Source organism: Myodes glareolus, chromosome 15 (assembly GCF_982192425.1).
Source record: "Myodes glareolus chromosome 15, mMyoGla1.1, whole genome shotgun sequence".
Taxonomy (NCBI): domain Eukaryota; kingdom Metazoa; phylum Chordata; class Mammalia; order Rodentia; family Cricetidae; genus Myodes; species Myodes glareolus.
In genome coordinates, this window is record NC_142040.1 from 25,237,996 (window position 1) to 25,260,285 (window position 22,290).

Below are 22,290 nucleotides of genomic sequence, written 5' to 3' on the forward strand. Positions count from 1 at the left end.
TCCCCCACTCTCTCTTATCCCTCTCTCATCCCTGCCACAGCCCTTCCTCCCCACAAGTCCAGCTCCCCATTCATGCACTTTGCTTAATTTTGTGACCCATTGTTTAAATCCTCACCTGCAGTTCTTGTTTTCCTGTAAGGTTTTAGGGTTTTGAGGCAGTTCGGTGAAAGACAAATCTCCACCCCGGAATTATACACCTGCCTGCTTCCCTGCTCCTTTCAGGCTTTCCCTTTTGTGTAATTAACTCCTTGTGCCTAATTAACTTTAAAGCCCACAAATGAGCATGCCACACCCCCTCCTTAAATTATTGCCTACCTGTCTACTGCCTATGGGATTAAGTTCGGGTTCCTGCATGCCCCTTGCTTTCTCTGGCCATTCCTTAGCTTTGTGCTCACTGGGTCCCCCCACCCCCAGTTCTGGAAGACGCAAGGAGTCTTTACCCTCTACAGAGCACCTACTAACTTCAGATTCAGAGCAGAGACCACAATGACTTTGATAAGCCCAGCACCCAACACAGCATTTGGAAAGAAGTATTTACTAGTTAATGTACGTTAAGGGAATACACGATGGTGCCTCTCCCAGGAGCCGTCCTCCCAGGCTCCTGGGTAGTCTGCTCTCCCATAGTGTGTTCCTAAAATGTAGTGTTGACTGTTATAATATAGCTTGTTATGCCATTACATTGCTTTAGGAGCCATTGGACTTAAATAAATCAAATTTCCTCATCAGGCACAATGCCCGTCATATCGCTTCCTCCCAGCAGGAATGGGCCAAACAACAGGTACTCAACAGGCACTGTTGTACTGGGGTGACCCGATTCTAATGAGGTCTCCCTGGCTGGCGGTTCTGCCCGTGGTGTGCCCTGACATGTCCTCGTTCTTAGAGGCAAAGACTATGACAGGCTCTAAACAGACAACTACATTATTCGGTGAAACCTACAATCACCATGAGCACAAATACAGTCCCATGAATATCATGTCTCAGAAGCATGCCTTCTGGTGCCTGCCCTGGGCACTAGCCATCATGCCTAAGTGCCAGAGGGCCACTGTGGTCATTAGCCTGAGTATCAGAATCGAAGACTCCAGAAAGCCGGTGGGAAATAAGAATTCGCCTTTTCTCCAAGACGAAGTTGCTCCTGCTGTTCCCTTCGCTGCCTAACGTAGAAGCTTGCTAGACTTCTTTCCTCTGACCTTCCCTGTTTTGCATTACTAACTCTATTCTAATGGTCACCATTCCAGTGCCACCTTTCTCCTGAAATCTTTTTAGTGGGGTCGCTATTATGGGTAACTATTTTTTTTTTTAAATCTCCTTTACCACAATTCCTTCTGCCTAAAAGTGTACAGTGTGTGAGCATTATAATCTGAGACTTCAACACAAAGTAGCACTAAGGCCATTAGGACGCATGCGTTAGAACTTGGCTGCAGTTGGAAGCTTGCGACAGTAGCGTTGATTTCCTTTGGGTGGAATCAGCCAGCGAAATCAAACTGATCTCGGGCACGTCCTCTTAGCACTCCAAGATCTGGTTTCCTTATCTGTAGAACAGCAAGGAGGGTGGGCCCATGACCTGGAAGCTTCTCTTCCCTCAGTTATCTAATCATTTTTTCCAGGGTGGCAGGAACGAAGACCACCCAGGCAGCCAGAGAGACACATCACTGCTGCTGATCTGGCTCTGTCACCCCTCTGCTGTGGTGCCCTTGCAGCAGATACGGAGCAGGGGAGCAGCTCCCACAAGCGGCTCGGCTTACAGGATCTCACTGTGCTGCTCGCCCGCCTGCCCGGGCTTCCTGCTTGTGAGCCAACCTAGTGTGCACAAGCAGATGAGTGTGCCCTGGACTTCAGTGTAGGGCCCCCCCCCCCATACATTTCCACACCTGAGAAGCTATGAGTGGGCTAATTAGGGGAGATCCACAAGGAAATAACCTTTTACCTCTTGAACTTTTAACAGTCAGAAATGGATCTTGAAGCATGAGTGTTTCTGGCCGGACACCTTCACAAGGCAAAGGCAGTTTTCTGTTCCCAAGGAGCCAAGCACACTCTCCAGTCCTCACAAATGCCCGTCAGCTCCAAGCCCACCAAAGAGAGCCAGGGGGACCATGACAAAACAGCACCTGGCTTTCCCTGAGCATCGAAGTAAGCCCTGAGACCCAGGCCTGGACAAAGGGGACAGAGAAGAATTCTTTTTTCTCTACTCTGGCCGACAACAACAGCCCAGATGGGGGAAGAATGAAAACAACCAGGATGGATCCTTGGTGTCCCTGACATCTTCGGGATAACCTTTGACACCTGCCACAGGGCTCTCATCCTGTGAGACTCCTGGAACTAACAGACCCCCGCCTCCACCCAGGCTACACTCAAGACCGTGACACAGTCCAGAAGGGACTTGGGCAGGCTCTGTGATGAGCCTCGTGGGTAAGCACTGGACTGTGGTCCTACCTACACTGTCTGGTTTTGCAGCCGGCTATGTGAATTTGAGCAAACTGTTCAACCTCTGCTTGGCTCAATTTTCTCATCAGAGAAAGGGGGTTGTTGGGATCATTAAATGAGTACACCGCGTGTTCAGTGCAGAAGAGGCTCTCTCAATGCTCGTGTCTTTCGTGCGTCAAATACCGCATCACCAACCTCCACGGCCTAGAAGAAGCCCTCCTGAAGATTCGGATTGACATTCGTGGTTCACTCCATTTTCCTTCTCCTGATCAAGTAACAAACAGATGGTGGCTGATGAGCGTCAGACAATGGGTAGTAAGGGAGGACGAAGAATCAGACAGTGGCTGCCCCAGACGCACATCTGAAAGAATACATCAATATGGAATAATGAAGATTTCATTAACCAGCCTCATAAAGCATTGCCTCTCCCTTCCTTGTACGCGGGTCAAGTTGAATTAACATATCAAGGTTTGAGCGTGAACTCACAATCAGAGGCTGCATAGCTTTCAGTCCTGTTTGCTGATGTTTCTCACACATCCAACCCAATTGTCATGCTAAATTTGCATATGTTTATCAGTTGAATACCAGCATTATGCAAAACCAATGCATCCCTCCCCCCTCCCCGCTTTTAGGGAATGAAGCAGGTCATTGATAATACTTAATCAAAAAAAAAAAATCTAATAGATTAAGCTAAGCCTAGTGACTCAGAAGAACTGACATGCGACCCTGACAGTTAACAAGGTCTAGAACCAGGAGCACACGGACTTTAATTTGCAAACTATCTCTCCACGGCGAGGTAGGCTATGAAAGCAGGATGAATGTGATCACACGCTAATAAGAGAAAAAGGCTTTGACAAAAGGCGGCTAATTAGATGATTAACCATTGTGGAGCTCTTGGAGGTTCCCAGGCTGGGAGATTAAGGCTCCTTCGCGCAGCTGTCTGCCATTTTCCATAGCCTGCAGTTGCACCGTCCTGACACAGGGAGCATTGAGCGGTGGTGACAGACCAAGCGCTGTGGAGGGAGGGACCTGAGATCTTAATTCAATTTAATTGTAATTATTTTAAAATGCAAATGACCCACACGGCTAGTGGCCATCATAATGCATGTTGCATAAGCAGCAGTATTTCCTAATGTGTTAGGAAACAAATAATATACTACATAATAGAAGAAGCAAAAAATTGCAAATCCTGGTATTGCCTCCAACAGTCTTTATCAGATTTTTCACAGGCACTAGTGAACCTGGTTAGGGTTAGAGTTTTGACTTTCAGTTAGTCCTTACTCTTTTCTTCAAGGCCACAAAAAACGTTGAAGAAAGAGAGAACTTTAGGAGAGGTTTTTTTCCCTCTGCTTTCAAGTACTCAGAATTCTCATGAAGTAAACTGACAGCCTCTAAGGACTGACTGTCTCCTAGATCAAAGCACCCAAAATGGAATATGCAAATAACTTGTCAAGTGTGGCTGTTTAGGAAGAATTGTGTCAGTGTCTCGTTCCCCTGAATGAGAGCCCTGTGCATGATGTGCCTTTCCTAACTCAGTCTCTTCTGCTGTAGGAACTCTGAATCCCATTAGCAGATTTCCCCCTCAACTCCCACAATAATGTTTTTGCTGCAGATCCACTTTGAAGGACCGGAAGATGGGGCTGTGGCGGGGATGGGCGGAAGGTGAGCATGGGGGAAGAGCTAACACGCTCCTCGCTTGTGACTTCTCACTGCAGTAACTTATAAAGCAATTAAGGAGACGAATGAAGGTCCTGATTAGGTAGAATCCAATTCCCCCTTTAATGGATTCAGGGGAGGAGGAAACATCAGGGCAATCCATCATTGCATTACTGTCATGTCCAGAGTTATCTGTATTTCAGAATGCATTCATTTCCTTCGTGGGAGGACAGAGACCTCTGTGTCGAGAGAGGTGACGAGATGTTCCCAAATAATGAAAGTAGAGAATCAGAAACTACAATTCGGATCACAGCTGGCTCTTTGCTTCTTGTGTGTCCACTGAGCTATGCAGCTGTGGGTGGTCCTATTGGTAGGATTTCCAGGCTTATCTGACCCTAGATAAACCTTGATGCTTCTTAAGGGCCAGCGTCATGACGGGTTGGACTGTACAGGGAAAAGTAGCTTTCTGACTAATTGATGATCCCAAGTCCTTTGATGTTACAAGGATGGAGTGGTGCTCAGCACCGCTGTGTGGTGAGGAAGACTGCAGCATCAACGGGATGTGGTTAAACACTTCATGGACTGCTCACCAGCAGTCAGAGCATCAATCAGAAGATGGCTTTGAAGCCGAGGTTATGAGTCACTGATGTGGGTACCAGGGAGAGGCTGATACTGCCCCCGAGGTGTGCTCTCCACACATTATGCCTCAGTTTCACAACCACTTTAATGAGTTCAAACTTCTTCCTGTTTCCCAGATGAAAGTACAGAGGCCGAGAGATTAAAAACCTCCCCTAATGTTCTACAGATACAAGAATCACATTGGCAGCAGCCAGCTTAAGTATTCCTGGGCATGATGGTGATGCATGCTTATGATCTCAGCACTTCAGAAGCTGAGGCAGGAGGATTGTGAGTTTGAGGCCATCTTGGACTTCATAACCTTGCGTCAAACCTAAAATACACAATAAAACCGATCTTTCAAGTTTTGCTGACCTCAGGACCTCTGCCTTCTCTAGTACATTAAAACGTATTGCAGACAGCTATGTGGGTCCAAAGAATACAAGGAAGAATTTTAAGAGCTTGTCTAAGTTTTTGTCGCCAACCTGTACAGAAAGAGAAGAGGACAAGAGGCTCTGGTAGGTACCCTGGAATCACCCGCTAACTAACATGAGTGGCCATGAGTCAATCCAATGCGTCACTCACAAAAGGAGCTGATGGGAGCCTTTCCTTCCTGCATGTGTCCTTGGCAAACTGCTTGCATGAAGTCTGACACTGGTGTCTCAGCCGATATTAGAGGTGCAAGGGCATTGTTTCTAGATTTTTACCTTGTAAAGTTCCTGGTAAATGTCCACAAAAGTCATAAACACTTGTATATTTTTTTTTCTCACCAAAACTCTCATGCTTTCAGAAATTAACCTGCAGCTACAGCTTCATAAGGGTAAGAGATGGATTGGCAAGGTTATTCCTTGCAGTGCCTGGCAATAGTAAGACAGATATGAGCAGAGCATCCCCCTTTCTTCAATAGAAAAGCGACTCGGTAAGTTACAGAACATCCGTGAAGTGGAACACTGACAACTGTGCCAGTGTCTTATAGAATTATGTAGAGAACCTGAGCAGGTGGCTTGCACTGGCAATCCTAGTGATCAGGAGGCTATGGCAGAAGGATGCCATGAACTCAAGGCCAGTGTGGGCCACTTGCTGAGCGCCAAGCCAGCCTGAAATAAGAGAAAGAGAGAGGGGAGGGAGCGTGGTGAGAGAGAAAGAAAAGGGAAAAAGAAATCCCCAAATTTCATAGTGGGCCATACCCGCAATCCTAGTACTTAGAAGATAGGGGATCAGAGATTCAAGATCATAATTAACTACATAACAAGTTTGAGGCATCCATTTGCTACAAGAGACCCTGTCTCAAAAAAAAAAAAAAAGAAAGAAAAAAGAAAGAAAGAAAGAAAGAAAGAAAAGAAAAAGAAGAAAGGAGCTCTAGGATGTATATAATTGAAAAAAGGAAGTTACTGAGCAATGTTCATAATGTGGCCTTTATATAAAAACAGAAGAAAGTAATCTCATATTTCCTTTTAGAACTAAAGAGATTGTGGAAGAAATCAAGGTAGAGTTTCCCTATGAGGCTGAGAGAAAGAATGTAGTGAATCAAGCATAGGCCGTTAAGAAAGGTATCTTTTTCAGTTATTATAACATTAATTATTGTATTTGGGTGCTTGATAAAGAGCAGAGATTTATTTGACTCACAGTTCTGTGGCCAGGATGTCCAAGAGCATGGTGCCAACATCGGGCTGAGGACGTCGTGTTGTATCATGTGATGATAGCATCATGTAGTGGCAGCTGTGACACATGAGAGAGAGGAAGAGGGAACTTGACTCTCTCTATAACTGACCACTCCTTTGACAAGGGTATTTATCCACGAGAGCAGAGCCTTAATGACATATTTGCCTGGTAAAAGACCCCGTCTTCCACAGAAAATCTCCCCAATAGAACAGATCAAGAGCAGGCGATATATCAGAGTCAAAGGCAAGGTAGGGGGATTGGAACGTCTAGACAAGAAAGACAAAATGACATAAAAGTACAAACAGAACTTGCAAGGTCTAGAGAACACTATCAAAAGACTAACCTAGAATCATAGGCATGGAAAACTACAAGCTAAAAGCATTTACACAAAATAAACTCAACAAAGATCACCCCAGAAAACTTCCCACATCTAAGGAAACAGATGGTCATTCAGATACAGAAGTTCGAAATTCTACACACACCGTGGGAGAAACTCCCACATCATATTACAGTTAAAACATAAAAAACACAGAACAAAGAACAAATATTGCAAGTATTCTTATATAATTTAATCATAACATTCTAATGAGAGAGAGAGAGAGAGAGAGAAAGGGTGTGGACTGGGTGGGTGGAGAGCTGGGGAGGCTGTGGGAGGAGTTGGGAAAGGGGAAAGTATAAATAGAATATATTATATGGCTGGGCAGTGGTGACCTCAGAATGCAGCTTAGCCTGATCTCCTGGAATTTCAGGGGTTTGAAATGTCAACATTATTCCTCCCGGAGGGTGCTTGCTGGCTCTTAAATCCCTGCACCAAGAGGTGATCAGGGTGGCCTCAGAAGGTTCATAACAGGCCTGGTCAGCAAGACAGCACCTGGCCCTGGAGAAAGACTGCCTGTACCTTAGCCATGCCAACCTGTAGCAGATAAGCCCGGGGGTGGGGGGAGCAGCCACACCTGTGCATGAGATACTTAATCTCCCTATCTTTTGAGGTAGCTTATTACTATTATAATAATTATATGTTATACGAGAGGAACTGAGGCATCAGGAGAGCATGTAAGTTGATGACGTTCACAAAGAATGATCAATTAGCGAGACCATCTGATTCTCACCTTGGTAGCCAGCCTCTATACAAACCTGCAATTTATACCAGCAGACTTAAAACAGGACGCACGGACAGATCCTTTCCCTGACACACTCACCAGGTCACTTTGGCTAGCAGTCAACACTCAGGAAAATGATCACATTTTATAAGCACATATTAACCATTTTGTGTTACTACAGCATCAAAATAGCAAGATTGGTATTTTGGGAAAGGAGAGACTAAAGCCTTGCTAGCAATGCTTTTGCACCTGGAAATACACACTGCACATCTAGAAATTTCTAGTTTTTCCTCGGGTTCTGACTTCAAAGCAGAGCTCACTCTATATTTAAACATTTAGTTCAACTTTCATGACTGTATTTTTGACATTTATTTATTTTGTGAATATACATGCACATTCATGCATGTGTGAGTAAGGGTATTTGTGTGTGTGTGTATGTGTGTGTGTGTGTGTGTGTGTGTGTGTGTGTGTGTATGTATGTGTGAGGTCAAAGAACAACTCTCTTCCCAACATGTGTCTGGGGGGGCAAATTCATGTCCTCAGGCTTAGGATGAGGGCCTTCACTGGCTGAGCCGTCCCAGAGGCCCTAGAATAAGAAATGAAAATAGTAGGAAGTTAAAGCCCTCACATTTGTGTTATTACAAAGTTTTGAAAATGTTGCAGGGCAGAAGTCCAGGACTCGCTTGTCACCTTTGTTATTCCTGAGCCCCTCCTTCCTCCTGCCATCAGTAGTTTAGCCTGGAGGATAAGGCAGAGGCGCGGTGCATCGTGCTGTGGTTGCGGAAAAGGCACGGGACAGAGCTTGATATGCAAGTGTCTCAAGAATCAACTTCATGAGGGGCACAGAGCGCTTTATTCTCTGTTGCCCAAACTAATGACCCATTCTTAAAAATCTTTAGCATATGAGCTGATGCCAAGGCGAGGTGTCATTCCCTGCAAACACAATAAAGGGAGAAATGAAAGGGACCCGAACGAAGCAGCATTTTGCTAATGACACACCGTGCAGGAGTCATTCCCTGCCAGGAAAACAAAGGGAGAACATCTTGACTATGCAACTGTAACTATGAGAGCTCCTCCACCCTCTCACAGTTAATAATGCAACAGGCTGCCTGAAAACAGCAAACATTACCCTCTGAGATGCCAACACATTCCCTCGTTCCCCTACTGGGTCATAGCGCTCCTCCTTCTCAAATACAGACTCAGAAAATAAGGGGTGAGGGCTCTTTAAATAAAACCCAGAGTTCTTTCTAGTCCAGCAGCTTTGTCCTCCTTCTGTTCAGCGTTATTCTCTGAGATACAGCAGTCTCTTTGGGAACTCCAGATCACATGTTTCCTATGGTGTCTTGGCTGAGCTCAGCAAAGCCTAGGATTTCACTAGGTGTTGGGTAGTCCTATCGGCTGTGACAGTGTGCATTTCCCCTTTAGGGACCTATTAGCAGGTCAGAATACCTAGCAGAGCTCCCTAAAAGTGGCCCCCAGGGACTGAAGAAGGCTAACCAGAGTCAGCCTGGCTAGAAGAAACCAGCTGAAATAAATCAGTTGAAAGTTCCCGCGAGGCCCTTGGCTTAGATAAGCGAAGGCTGGAAAGGGAAGGGGGTGAACCAGGTCTACTTTTTTTAACTCCCAGAGGGGAGGGAGGAAGTTGGCTAATCAAATTTGGGGATCCAGGTAAGGGGTAAGACTCCTTGTTTTGGCTTACCCAGAAAGGAGATAAATTTGTTGGAAAATTAGAACCTTGAAAGTCTTACTCCAGCTCTGGTCTTTTATGAATTCTAGAAAAGGGAAAGCCTGGTCATAGAGAGAAAGCAGACACCTGTATTTGAGGTCGGGGAGGGTGTGCTGGTGTCACCATGTTGGTGACCTCAGTGCTAGGAAAGTTTTGCTTGGAGCCCATCCAAGACAGTGTCATAGCCAGGACACCCAGGAGGCCTCACTCACTCAAAGCGGGACATCTGCTCTCTAGGCGATTCCTCTGTCTCCTCTCCTCCCAGACTCTGTAACATCCATCATCTTCCTCTTCCTCCCTCTTTAATCCCTGCTTCCCAGAGACTCCTTCCTCCTCTCCCGCACACGCAGGACCCTGATAGTAACCGCACAGGCAGTAACTGATAAACAGCCACCAAGCCATGCTCCCTCTTGAGTTATTGTCTCATTTCTTGCCTATCAGCACTCAACACTGACTTCCTCTGCATTTCACGGCCCTACATTCCCAGGTTCGGCTGCCGGCATCCTGTTCCACACTGCAAAGTAAATGTGTCCCGAAGGCCCCAGTAGACATGTCCGGTGGCTTCTCTTCTCTTCCCTCCAGCTTCTGGAGAAGTTAATGCTACAAATCCCTCCCTTGCTGAAGCTTCCTCCTTCATGATTTCCCTGACAGAAGGCTGTTCTCCCTGCATCTCCACCACTCTTCCAGAAGCTTCTCTGCTGGCTTTCTCCACCAATCCCTTAAGAGTAGACAGACATTCCTCAGGATTTGGTTGTTTGTGCCCTTCTCCTCTCGAAACGTGTCGTCTCTGGTGAGGTCATCTGCTTCCCTTTGTTTCGTGGTAAATTCTAGGCGACACTCAGACATGAGCACCCAACTCACCTCTCTACTGGATCCAGGCTTGCTATGCAAGTTACTGCATAGCTCATAAGTACCTCGGATCCAAGAGGTGGGAAATCAAGACTATGATCATCACTTAATTTGCCCTCTTCTCCAAATCCTTTTCTCTAGTTCTGGTATAAGAACTCAGACTCACCAGGCGGTGGTGGCACATACCTTTAATCCCAGAACCAGGGAGACAAAGGCAGGTGGATCTTAGTGAGTTCGAGACCAGCTTGGTCTACAGAGCAAGTTCCAGGATAGGCTCCAAAGCTACAGAGAAAACCTGTCTTGAAAAACAAGAAGAAGGAGGAGGAGGAAGAAGAAGAAGTAGAAAGAAGGAAAAGAAGAAGGAGGAGGAGGAAGAGGAGGAGGAGGAGGAAGAAGAAGAAGAAGAGGAGAAGGAGGAGAAGGAGGAGAAGGAGGAAGAGGAGGAGGAGGAGGAGGAGGAGGAGGAGGAGGAGGAGGAGGAAGAAGGACATAAGTGGAGTCCAAGCTGTGTATCTTGAGTTTGCTGATGGTTCTGAGACAGGCAAGTTCAGACCTGGCTATAGTGGAGCCTCTAACCCTGCGACATGCCTACCATCTGTTTTAGAACCTGTTCCCATGCAGACTGTGAATGGCCCGAGGGCAGGGCTTGCCGTATGGAAGTTAGGGTAACCACAGAGTCCTTCTTGAGCGTTACAGTGCGGCACACCGGTATAGGAATCAGCCCTGCAGCTCAGTGAAAACACCACATCTGTTTTTCTTCTTTGCTGTACTTCATGGTAGTGGTGGGAAATACTTTGGATAGCATAAAAAGTTCAGGTTGCCTTAACCTCTCTCTGAGTATTAAAAAATTAATCAAGGGCAATAGTTCATTTATTCCCCACTAGGCACTCTGCTAGTTTGTTGATCCCTCTTAACAACCTGTATGGAGTATACTATGACTGTTTCCATTTTCGTGGTCAGTAAACTGAGGCCAGGGAGGGTAGAAATTTACCTATCATCTTGCAATCAGGAGCTGCAGCCAAACTGTCCCACCAAGGCTCTTCTGGGACTCTGTGCCTCCTGAATAGTGCTGACCTTTTCTTGGAACCCAAAGAATTCTATGTTGAGTCTCATCAGATCATTTAATTTCTCAGCACAATTGTGAACCCTGGCTTTTATCATGCCTCCACGTGCTCCCTGCCACCCCCATCACCCTCATCCTCCTACCCCACCCCCACCCCCATTGGCTTCTGGTCTTCTCAGTGCTCCCAGGCCACAACAGCAAGCTCTTGCAGCTTTTGGAAGACTCGAGGGTAAGGCAATTTATCACCTGGGGAGAGCCTCCCTCCTGATGTCAGACAGCCAGAGAGGAGATACTCTGGAACTTATTAACCCCACCTGGAGCACTCTGAGTCAGGAGGCTGTGAGTCAGAGCCTCAGAGTGAGAGGAGAGAGCAGGCCACTGACTTTTATGGCAATGGAGTCAGTACTCGCAGGGTACTCCTAATTAGCCTTTACGGCCTAGCCTATCTCTAGTTTTGGCATGGGCATGGCTATTCATAATTGTCCCCCAGATAGAGGGAGGGAAACGGACTTCAGACCTGTGGTCAAGAAGGCTGTCTGCCCAAGGCTCAGAGGCCACACCCTTGTCTAGAGTTATAGGCTAAGACTTATAGCCCTGGATTTGACAGTTGGAGAAAAAAATAGCAGATTGGAGTCATCTGTGAGTTTTTTTCAGCCATAGGTTACCGGTGAACCAGGGAGTAGAAAGCTAGTCTGGTCCTCAGTCTGTACCCAGTCTACCTATTATTGGAGGAGGAGATGGGATGGACCGGGGATGGACAAGCAAAATTACTCTGTCATAACACATTCGTTCACCCAGTTCTCACCTATTAATTCATTTCAACCATTTCATTCTTTTACTCTTCGGTTGCTCGAGACATCCATCCAGTGCCCACTGAGCATCCCATGTGCTGGGGGTGAAAGAAGACTAGCAACAAAAAATTCCATGGGCCTTGTCCTTGAGGAATTTCAATCCAATGGTGGACTTGTGTTATTTATCTAGGGTCTCCCTAGTCCCTTAGAGCTATTCCCTGTGCACCGCTGACCCACAGTCCCAAGCCAAACTAGGAAGAAAACACCTTTGTAGCCTCAGGTCCAAGACGCTCCTGGCAGCACTCTAATTCAGGCAGCTTTGGGCGTGACTCCTGACACCTGCTCCTCCCTCCCACAGGAGCCTCTCTGGCTTCCTCTTCTGTCCTTCACAGCTTTAGCCCTAGGCTCTCTCTGAAGCCACCTAGTCAGTCTCAGACAAAGAGATTTTTTTGTTTTGTTTCCCTTCTCACTGCTGACTCTTCTGCTCCCTCCACCAGAACCTGCGTCCTTTCTGGGAAATCAGAAAGGAAGAATAGCAGCTGGAGAAGGGCTGTGTGCCTTTGGACATCTAGATGCCTAAAGGACAAAGGATAACGATCTAGAAAGGATCACCAATTGGAGAGAGATCTGACTTTTGATGACATATCATCTGCAGGATAAAATTTCATTACTTGAACATGTGTGTATGCATGTATGTATGTATGTATGTATATGTGTATATATACTTAAAAATTAAATTAAAGCTGGTTTTGGAGTTGGACAATGGCTATTCACCTCTAAATTCGAGCATGTTTTTAAAAGAAAAACTCAGAGCTTCTGTCTCATATTAGGAGCCATATGATATGAGACAGAAAGAAGAAAGAATTTAGGAAAGGTTTTACTTTTCCCCATAAATATTTTTGTCTCTATTATACCTTTCATTGAATATATGTCTATATGAAAAATGTTTAAGTTTTCCACAATGAACAATAAATTTTCCTTCAGTAATCTTTGAAGTTTCCAGGAAGAAGATAGGGCCCCACAACAATGATTCCACCTGGTTGATATGATGTCATGATGCTGATAGCACTACTTTAAGATCGGTTTTGGATACCAGCTGCTCAAAATGATTCCAACTTGACTAGCTAAAATGGTGCACCATCTTACAATGTTCTGGCCAGAACTTCAAATAAGAACTTCAGAAAAACCCTACTGACTACTCAGAGACTATTTGCAATTATGCCAAACAGTAATCTTGAAACTTAACCATCATTTTAGTTTTACAGAATCCCATAGAAAGAACATTGCCCCCATGACAGCTGGAAGTAATTCTAGAAAATGATATCCCCTCTCCCAACAAAGTTTGTCCTCAGGATTACGGATATCAATTAGGGTTTGCCTATAACTGGTATAGGGTTGGGGGTTGGTGTGGAAATTATGTAGAATCAGGGATCTCCTTTGCAAAAAAAAAATTGAATGGGATAATAGGTAGATTAGTATGGGTTTATTCACACTAATAATAATAATGAGTAATAGAGTGAATACTTGTGAGCTATTATTTATAGACAATTTACATTGGTATAGATTCTTATATATTGATACAAATTTGAATTATATTTGTTATATTGAATATGCTCCTATTTCTGTTACAATTTTGGTATACCTATGCAAAATTATTTTGTCATGTTGTGTGTATGCATATTTCTACCCTGCTTAAGACATTTTGTATATTGATACAATTTTAGGATATATTTATTATATTGCAATATACATTTCTACCTCTGATCAGGATACTTATACATTGTTTATATTTTGAGATCATTGTCTTCATTTGTTGCACAATTATTTAAAGGTTGTTTAATATTCTAATATAAGGTCTTACTCTTTAAACTATACAGGTATTAAGAGTTATAGATCAATAGTTATCTATGTTTGTCATACTTATAGTTAGACTAATCAGGTTCTTTAGATGCATAGAGATTGTATTCTGCATAGATAGGTAATCTTTGACCACTTCAAAGAACTGCAGAATATGGCATTTGAATAACTTAGAATTCTGTTTACATGCTCCTGGCAGCACCGATCAATTCCTGAGAGAATGTTGGGCACCCAAGACACTTCACTTGGAGCTTGTTTTCTTTTTGGCAAAACTGGCATTTGGGCAAAGAACTGCTCATGCCTCTACCACTGAAAAATACGTGGTGTCCAGACTGGACAAGCAGGATACAAGAAAAAAGACTGTCAAATCTTGCCAAGACAAGGTAAGATGGTTTTGAAATTTTTCCTACCTCTGAAAATGGTCTGTCAGTTACTATAGGCCTTAGCCAAAGTTGGTTGCTCCAACATTGCAAATGAGACTTTGGGTAATTGCACAGGTATTCAGTTGTCTCTTCATTTATTGCACTTTTTTTTTGTTTTTGTTTTTGTTTTTGTTTTTTGAGACAAGATTTCTCTGTGGCTTTGGAGCCTGTCCTGAAACTAGCTCTTGTAAACCAGGCTGGCCTCAAACTCTGCCTGTCTCTGCCTCCCAAGTGCTGGGATTAAAGGCATGTGCCACCACCGCCCAACTATTGCACATTTTGAAAGTTGTTTGATTGCACTTCCTGCTTACTCAAATAATATCATTTCCCTTCTCAGGTCTTCAATGTGGTTGGAGATTTGATAGTTGTAGTTACTTTCCTCTCATGACTTATCCAAGCCATTTCTAATACAAAACTTAGATTCCTTAGGACAAGACAATTATTGAAACATTTAACATATGTTTCTTGCTTGATATTGTTTATGCTGGCTTTAATTCTAATTTTTATACTTGATATTTGTTCTTATTGTATATTTTATTGTATTAGGCTTAGAATGCTTTATTTAGACAAAAGGGGGAGGGGGAGGTGCTGTGGGAACTCCCTCAGCCAATAGCCTTTAAGATACCAGTCTACTTGGGTGTGATATCTTGTACCGTAAAGCTTATACAGCCTCTCTCTCTCTCTCTCTCTCTCTCTCTCTCTCTCTCTCTCTCTCTCTCTCTCTCCTGTTGAATTTAGATCTTGTTCCCTACTCATGCAGAGGACTGTTGATCTGTGAGTCTGCCTCTAAATAAAGAACCCTTTATTATACTCTATTCTAAGTTAGTGCAGGACTACTTTATTGTAATCGTCTACATCCCATGGGTTCCATCTACCCTGCATTCTCTTCTGGAAATAGTTTATACTTTAAGCTATCACCAGATCTCTTTGAGAGATGCTCCCTACAGCTAATCCAGTTTCTTCTTGTGTATTCAGTAGAGGATTGAGACCTTGGATTTTAAGTAGGGCTCTGACTAGACTGTAAGGCATCTGTCTTGGTCCCTTTCTTGTTGTTATTCCTCATTGCTGATACTAGACAACCGAGGGGAGGAAAGGATTTATTTTGGCCCCAAGTATCATGGTAGCAAAGGCAATGTTGGCTGGAACTTTGTTTTCAAAAGTGAGTGCTTACTGTGTGGCCTCATTTTGACATATCAAAGAGCAGAGACCTCAGTCAGTAGCCTGGCCAGCTGGACCCCTCAAGTTTCTCTTCAACAGATTTATATTATTGCCAGTGAGGCCTAATGCTCCAAAGATTCCACAGTCTCACACAGTGGGACCATAAGCTATAAATTCATGACTTGGAGACATTTCATGTTCAAACAATAGCAGCACCTTTGTGGGCTACTGAGAGAAGAGAAGAAGGTGGTAGAGAATAAGAATGAGGCAGATGTTTTCCATATAAAATAATATTAATCTTCTGACTTTTTTTTCAATGACGATCTCATTGACTGGACACTATGCTAGGACCTAGGAATAAGATGCCTAGGGACACATCTTCTTCCTCAAGGAGGTTACAGTTTAGTGGGGGGAGAGAAAGTGGTAAAGAAATAGTTATGATAAAGTATTGTAGAATAGGGGCCTAAGCCAAGTGAGAAGCGAGTTGCTGATCAGAGAATCAGAGATGGCTTCCTGGAGAAGGCAGTTTCCAATGACAGCCTTCAGGCAAGGGGGAATTAGTTAGGAGAGAGGTTCGAGGATGAGAGGTTTCCAAACTAGAAGGTTCCTGCAGGCTCTGAAGATCTCCAGGTGCTTCCACATCTGATCCTGGAACTCAAAATCTACCCCCAGTGATGCCTGTGCTGAAACTAGACATCTCGGAAATGCTCGGGAAGCTTTTGCACATGCTGATATCTGAGCACCCCACGATTCACTCTGAAGAAGTCATTAGAGTTTGAGGTCACTCACGATGTGCACAAATCCCTTTAAAGGTTCCAGGGTGTAAGAGATGCCGAAAATGTGGTACCCACGTGAAGACTTTGAAAACTGGTAAAAGTGAGTTCTTATTTTGTTCTTTTAAAAAAATGATTGTTTATTATTTATGTGTCTGGGTGTTTTGTCTGCATGTATGTCTGTGTACCGTGGTGTGCAGTGCCGACAGAAGCCTGAAGAACTCCCTGGAACCAGAGTTGCAGACAGCTATGAGCTGCCATGAGTCTGCTGGGAATTGAACCCGGGTCCTCTGGAAGTGCTCTTAATTGCCAAACCATCACTCCAGCTGTGTTTTGTTCTTCTTGACAAGGGCTCTCCAGCATGCTCTTCAGGACCCTAGAGCCTTGATCAGGCCCCAGATCTAGGTCTCTGAACGTCATTCACGTCAGCATACTTGGAAGAATGTCCAGGTGGGCTTAACGTGTGAAGAGAGTTGAAAACAGTGCATATTTGAAGAGCTGGAGGAGACGTCAGAGCTCTAGTGAAGTTCTGTCACATTACATCTGAAATAGCCATAACCCAGAGAAGGGAAATGACAGGCAAAAGGCCCCACAGCTCATTGCTGAAGACCCGGATTTGCACCTAGGTTCTCAGCTCCAAATCCATGCCCCTCTGTAGAGGACCGCAACCACATACTCCATTACAAGATGGCACTGGCATCCGGTTCCACCGCCAGGTAAACTAGGTAATGCACACGTGCTTGGTAACTTTCCACTACTGTGTTCCCGCCTACTCCCGAGGCATCCTCTGGGATTTTGGGTGGTGGACCAATCCAAGAGTGACACGTCCTAAGCGAGGACTGTTTCCTTTATAAGGACTGGGTTCACCTCGTCCTGGGTCTCCGCCATGTTAGCTTATGCTCTCTCTCTCTCAAGACGCATTAAAGCTTTTCTGCAGAAGAATCCTAAGTATCCCGCGTGGTTCTTGCGGGCGAGACGATAGCGTGGGACACCCCTCCTGCGCACATACCTGGCTAGTAAAAGGCATGGGTACTAGGTACGAAACAGAGGTCGAGGCCTGCGCTATTCCTCTGCAGCACTGGTCTCACAGATTTCAGACAATCATTAACATCTTGTAGGGTTCAACCAATCAAAACGGCCTGGGATGACTGACTTGGGGACAGCTAGGGCAGGAGATTTGAGGTATGTGATAAGAGCTCTCAAAGGCTGATGCTAACAGAATACCAATCCAGTTAAAAGTCTGTGGGGTCAGAGAGGAAAGGCACAAAATTACTGTTAGGAGAAGGCTTTTCCTAATCTGGCTTTTAGCACATGAGTCTATGTAATTACCACCCGGCAGAGGCTTCTCTTTCCCAGACAATCCTGCATTATGTGGAGTTCATGAAAGCCCCGGACATTTGCCCAAGGGCCCCACTGAATCCTGTGAACTTCCTTATCCTTGATCTGCGAGGCTGCTCATCACATCACACTTCCCAGTGGGTTTGTAATTAGTCTTTATAGACTTCAAAATGTCTTTAAAAAGTACACTGGCATTAAAAAAGAAAAAAAGTCAGGAGAAACAGGAAACATGGGGCAGCGTTTTAAAAACTCATTTCTTCCTGCAGAAGGTGATCTGGTGGAGGAAGATGAAAGAAAGAACAGGAAGGTTCACAGCGCCTCATGGTAGAAGGAATCCTTGTTTCCCTCCCTCCTTGGGAGCGCTGAGAAGGCTGCATACTGCAGAGCGCATGCGCGGACCTGGAGGGAGCTGGTTCGAGCGTTTCTGCTCCAGTGTTGATGAGACAGGGATATTAGGCACCTAGGCTTCTCAGTAGCTGCAACCTCTGCTTCTTCCCACGCTCCACATTCATGCAGACCCTGTCTTCCCCCAACAACACAGGATGACTTGGGCAGTACCTGAGCATGTATCCAGCCTGGCTCTCAGCTTTCGTGAAAAAAAAAAAAAAAAAAAAAGAAAAAAAGACTTTAGAAGAAAAAAAGACTTGTAGCGTGGAGGTGGGATTGGGATGCAAAAGAGTGCATTCTTCTTCCCTCCTGGGGACAGGGCTTTTTCTAGGGACTTTTCTTTCTCTATTTAGTGAATTGTTTATTAAAATTTTAAAGAAATCACAGCTACTGAGCAATTAGGATCCAAATAAAAAATGGCCAATTGGGTGTGTGCTTCCAGAATCACTGCTATTGAGCAATCAGGATCCAAATAAGATGGTTTGAGAAAAAACCTTGAGCTTCTTGGCTTCAAAAGTCCCTGATCATCTGTGCTTTTGATGCGGGAATGAAATAGTTCTAGGGACATCTAAACTGCATGCTCTCTTAACTGATGCAATTGAGGTTAGAAGTTTCTATAAGAAGAGTAAGTCATGGTATTTGTTTTGAAGAAAAATAAATCTACACAGTAAGAAATATAAAGCCAAACCTCTTAACTGATGCAATTGAGGTTAGAAGTTTCTATAAGAAGGGTAAGTCATGGTATTTGTTTTGAAGAAAAATAAATCTACACATAATATAAAGCCAAGGGAAGCAAAGGAGAACCTGGTACGCAGCATGTGCTAGGACAGAGATCACCATCCCGTGAGCTCAGAGATGAGAAAGCAGAGGAATGACGGAGGGGAAACATCAAGGGCCCAAACATTTTTTTCCCCACATTTACTCATTGTGATCGTCTGTTTCACAAGTAAATGAATTCACGCCGGGCATGCTTTTCAGTCACCGGTGCTGACCCTGTCTGTCTCTTCTTCCTAGGAAGAGCTCGAACCAGTTATTATCCGTCGTGTCAATCAGAGTACAGTGTTTAGTTTCAGTTCTGTAAGAAAATGCAACTCGCATAGCATGTTCTGAGTAGAGGGATTTAACCAGCCAACGAAAGCAGATTTCCCCTTCCACATTAGTGTCTATTGTTATAGGCAGCCATTTTGCTGAGGCATCATGGGTGGGAATTTCTCGTCGTTTCTAGGAGACATGATCTACTAGCAGCTTGAGAAGGCTGTATTGGGCGTATATACATTTGTATGTATGCAAGTGTGCGTGTGTGTGAAACAATAACAACTAAAGAACCAGAAGACAACATGATTTCAACAGACGGTTGTTATGGGAGGAATTGGAGGAATGAAAGGGAAGAGGAAAATGATGCAATTATATTTTAATTCAAAAAATATATTTAAAGTTTTAGAGTCTAGATTGAGTTATCTGGATAGTGATTGACATTTATGGAAGGCTGACTATGCGCCCAGTACTCTAACAACCATCATCTCTCTTGATCTTCACTGTGTTCCACTACGTAATTATTATTATTATTATTATTATTATTATTATTATAGTCTAACAACCACACAGAGAGAGGCCCAGGGAGGTCAAGAAGCCAACCACACCAGAAGTTCTGAACCAAGGGCATCCAACCCCTAGAATAACTGGATACACACCGTTGGTGCCTGTGGAAATGGACCTCTGAAAGGTCTCTAAGAAAGCTGAGCAGCTGCTTGAAAAGGCTGGCCTCCAGCTCTCTGCAGCTCCTCACACAGTTCCACACACAGGCTGTCTGCTTGCGTGGAGCCACCTGGCCTGGGTTGCACTGTTCCTTCTGGAATGGAAATGGCAGCCATCTCCACCCAGTCTTTGTTAATTCTGATGGGTATGGCCCATTCCAGATGGGCCAACACTGAGTGAGATCTCAATCCCAGCATTCCCCTTTCCTCGCCTCACGCTTCTTTGCTCCCCTCTCCTTTGCCAGGTAGCTGTCTTTAGTGACCATTGTGTTCTGGAGGACAAACATCAGCAACACTGTGTTCTCTCTTCCTGAGATGTCATACATGTGCACAGATGAACTCAAACGCTATGTGTGCATACAAAATACCCGTTTCCAGGCCATACCTTCCTCAGAAGGTCACAGAACAAGCTTTCAGTTCAGGCTCTTTGGTTGATTAGGAAGGCAGTGTGGTTCACACATTTAATCCCAGCACGAGGGAGGTGGAGACGGGAAGTGATACTGGCTGGGCTGAGAGAGGAAAATAAAGCAGGAGGAGACAGGAGCTCAGGATTCAGTCTGAGGATTCATGGCGGTAATAACTAGTGACTGGCTGCTGTGCTTCTCAGGTCTTACAGCTGTTGCCCCTGATAACTGACTCCGGGTTTTTAATATTAAAAGCAATTAGAATCCGCGCTACAAGGTGGTAGAGCTAAAAGGTTAAAAGCGTTCATTTGGAGTTAAATATGGCTTGGAATCATAACCTATCCTCATTTATGGGAGTTGAATTTGATCATTTCCGTGAAAACCTTCCCCTGTGTGTGGCCCACAGTAAGCCTTCAATAATTGGCAGCTACTATTATTGCCTTCCAAAGTTTCCAAGTCTCAAGTCTAGGCCACACACACCCTCAGGCTAGCCCTGACTTTGACAGTGAGATGGTTTCTACCTCAGCTTCCCGCTTACTCTCTGCTCATCTGTAAGTGAGAATTCATCCCCACCAGCGCCTTCCTTCAACTTACATTCTCTGTGCCCTGGATTGTCTGTCACAAGAGCGATCAAAATAGTTTCTTGCCTCTAGGAGTGGACTCTCTTCCAATCCGTCCTTGCCTTTCTCCAGAGAGTGAGTGGTATGTCTAAAATGTAAATATGATCTCTCTGCAGAAACCTCAAATAACTTTCACTTCTGGCACAGAAAATATGGGTGTAAAATATGTCAGCCAGGAAGCAGCCATCTCTGCTTTCTCCCACGTCCTAAACTCTATCTGTGAGGAAACAACCCGCCATGTCCTAACCTTGCTGTGCCATGCACTGTTTGATGGGTCCCTGCCTTTGAATGCCGGTCTCTGTGTCCTCCGTTTCCACTTCACATCCTCAGACCTTCTTGGAAAATTCTGTTTATCTGTCAAGCTCCGTGCTATGAACTGAACTCTTGTGTTGCTCCAAACTCCACATTGAGCATGGACCACCCTCTCCCCTATAAACACAAGCATGTTGGAGCAGGGCCATTGGGAAGAGACTGAGATACATCAAAGAGGTAGAACGTCCATCATGGAAGTTAGACCTTTTCGAGAAGACAAGATTTCTCTTTGCCTCGGTCTCTCTACTATGAAAGGAAAACAGGAGACAATATCCCTGTGCAAGTCAGGAAGAAGCCCTGATTAGATGCACTGCATCTGCCAGCACCTTGAAGTCAGCCTTCCCAGCCTCAAGAACTACAACGAATCAACCCTTGTGTACACCATCTAGGCTATGGGCTTTTGTTACTGACTAAGACCCTCCCCACAGTACCCTTCCCAGGAGTCCTCATCTTCACTCTTCACTTGTCAATGGCAAATAGTATCTGGCATTACTTTCATTCATGTTAAAAAAAAAAACCTTACATCTTTTCCAAGATACACTTATTTAGTTCTTTATTTCCCTAATTTCTATTTTTCAAGATTCTGTCTTTGTGGTTTTTCATTCACATTTGAAATTGCTTCCCTAATTTTGCCCAACTGTCTGCCATCTTGTCCTTGCAATCTTGCAATCTCACTAATTTCCTTCTAAGCCCTCTTAAATTCTTCACCAGGCCCTTTGTCAACACTTTTCTTGGGACCTGTGCTGCCCACTAGTGTGTTCTGTTGTAGGCATCGCGTTACCTTACACTCTGTGACTACCGCATATTAATAATCCTATATTATGATTCCAACATCTGGTAGATCCATCGTCTCCACACTTTTATAATAAACAGTTTGGTGTGCCATACTGGTTTTGGTTCCAGCTGAGCACCAAAGCTGTGCTGGCTAGTTTTATGTCAACTTAACACAACTATAGTCATCTGAGAGGAGGGAACCCCAATTGAGAAAAATGCCTCCATAAGATCTGGCTGTAGGGCAATTTCTTCATTAGTTATGGGGGAGGACCCAGTCCATTGTGGGTTGTACCATTCTTGGACTGATGGTCCTGGGCTCTTTAAGAAAGCAGGCTGAGTAAGCCATATGTAGTAAGCCAATAAGCAGCACCACTCCATGGCCTCTGCATCAGCTCCTGCCTCCAGGATCCTGCCCTGCTTTATAGTTCCTATTCTGACTTCCTTCATTGATGAACAGTGACATGGAAGTGTGAGCCAAGTAAACCCTTTCCTCCCAAACTTGCTTTTTGGTCTCTATTTGCTTCATCTCAGCAATAGAAACCCTAACTAAGACAATTGTGTAATCTATAGATTGTGTTGGTTTTGGCAGAACATGTGTGCCAGTAGAA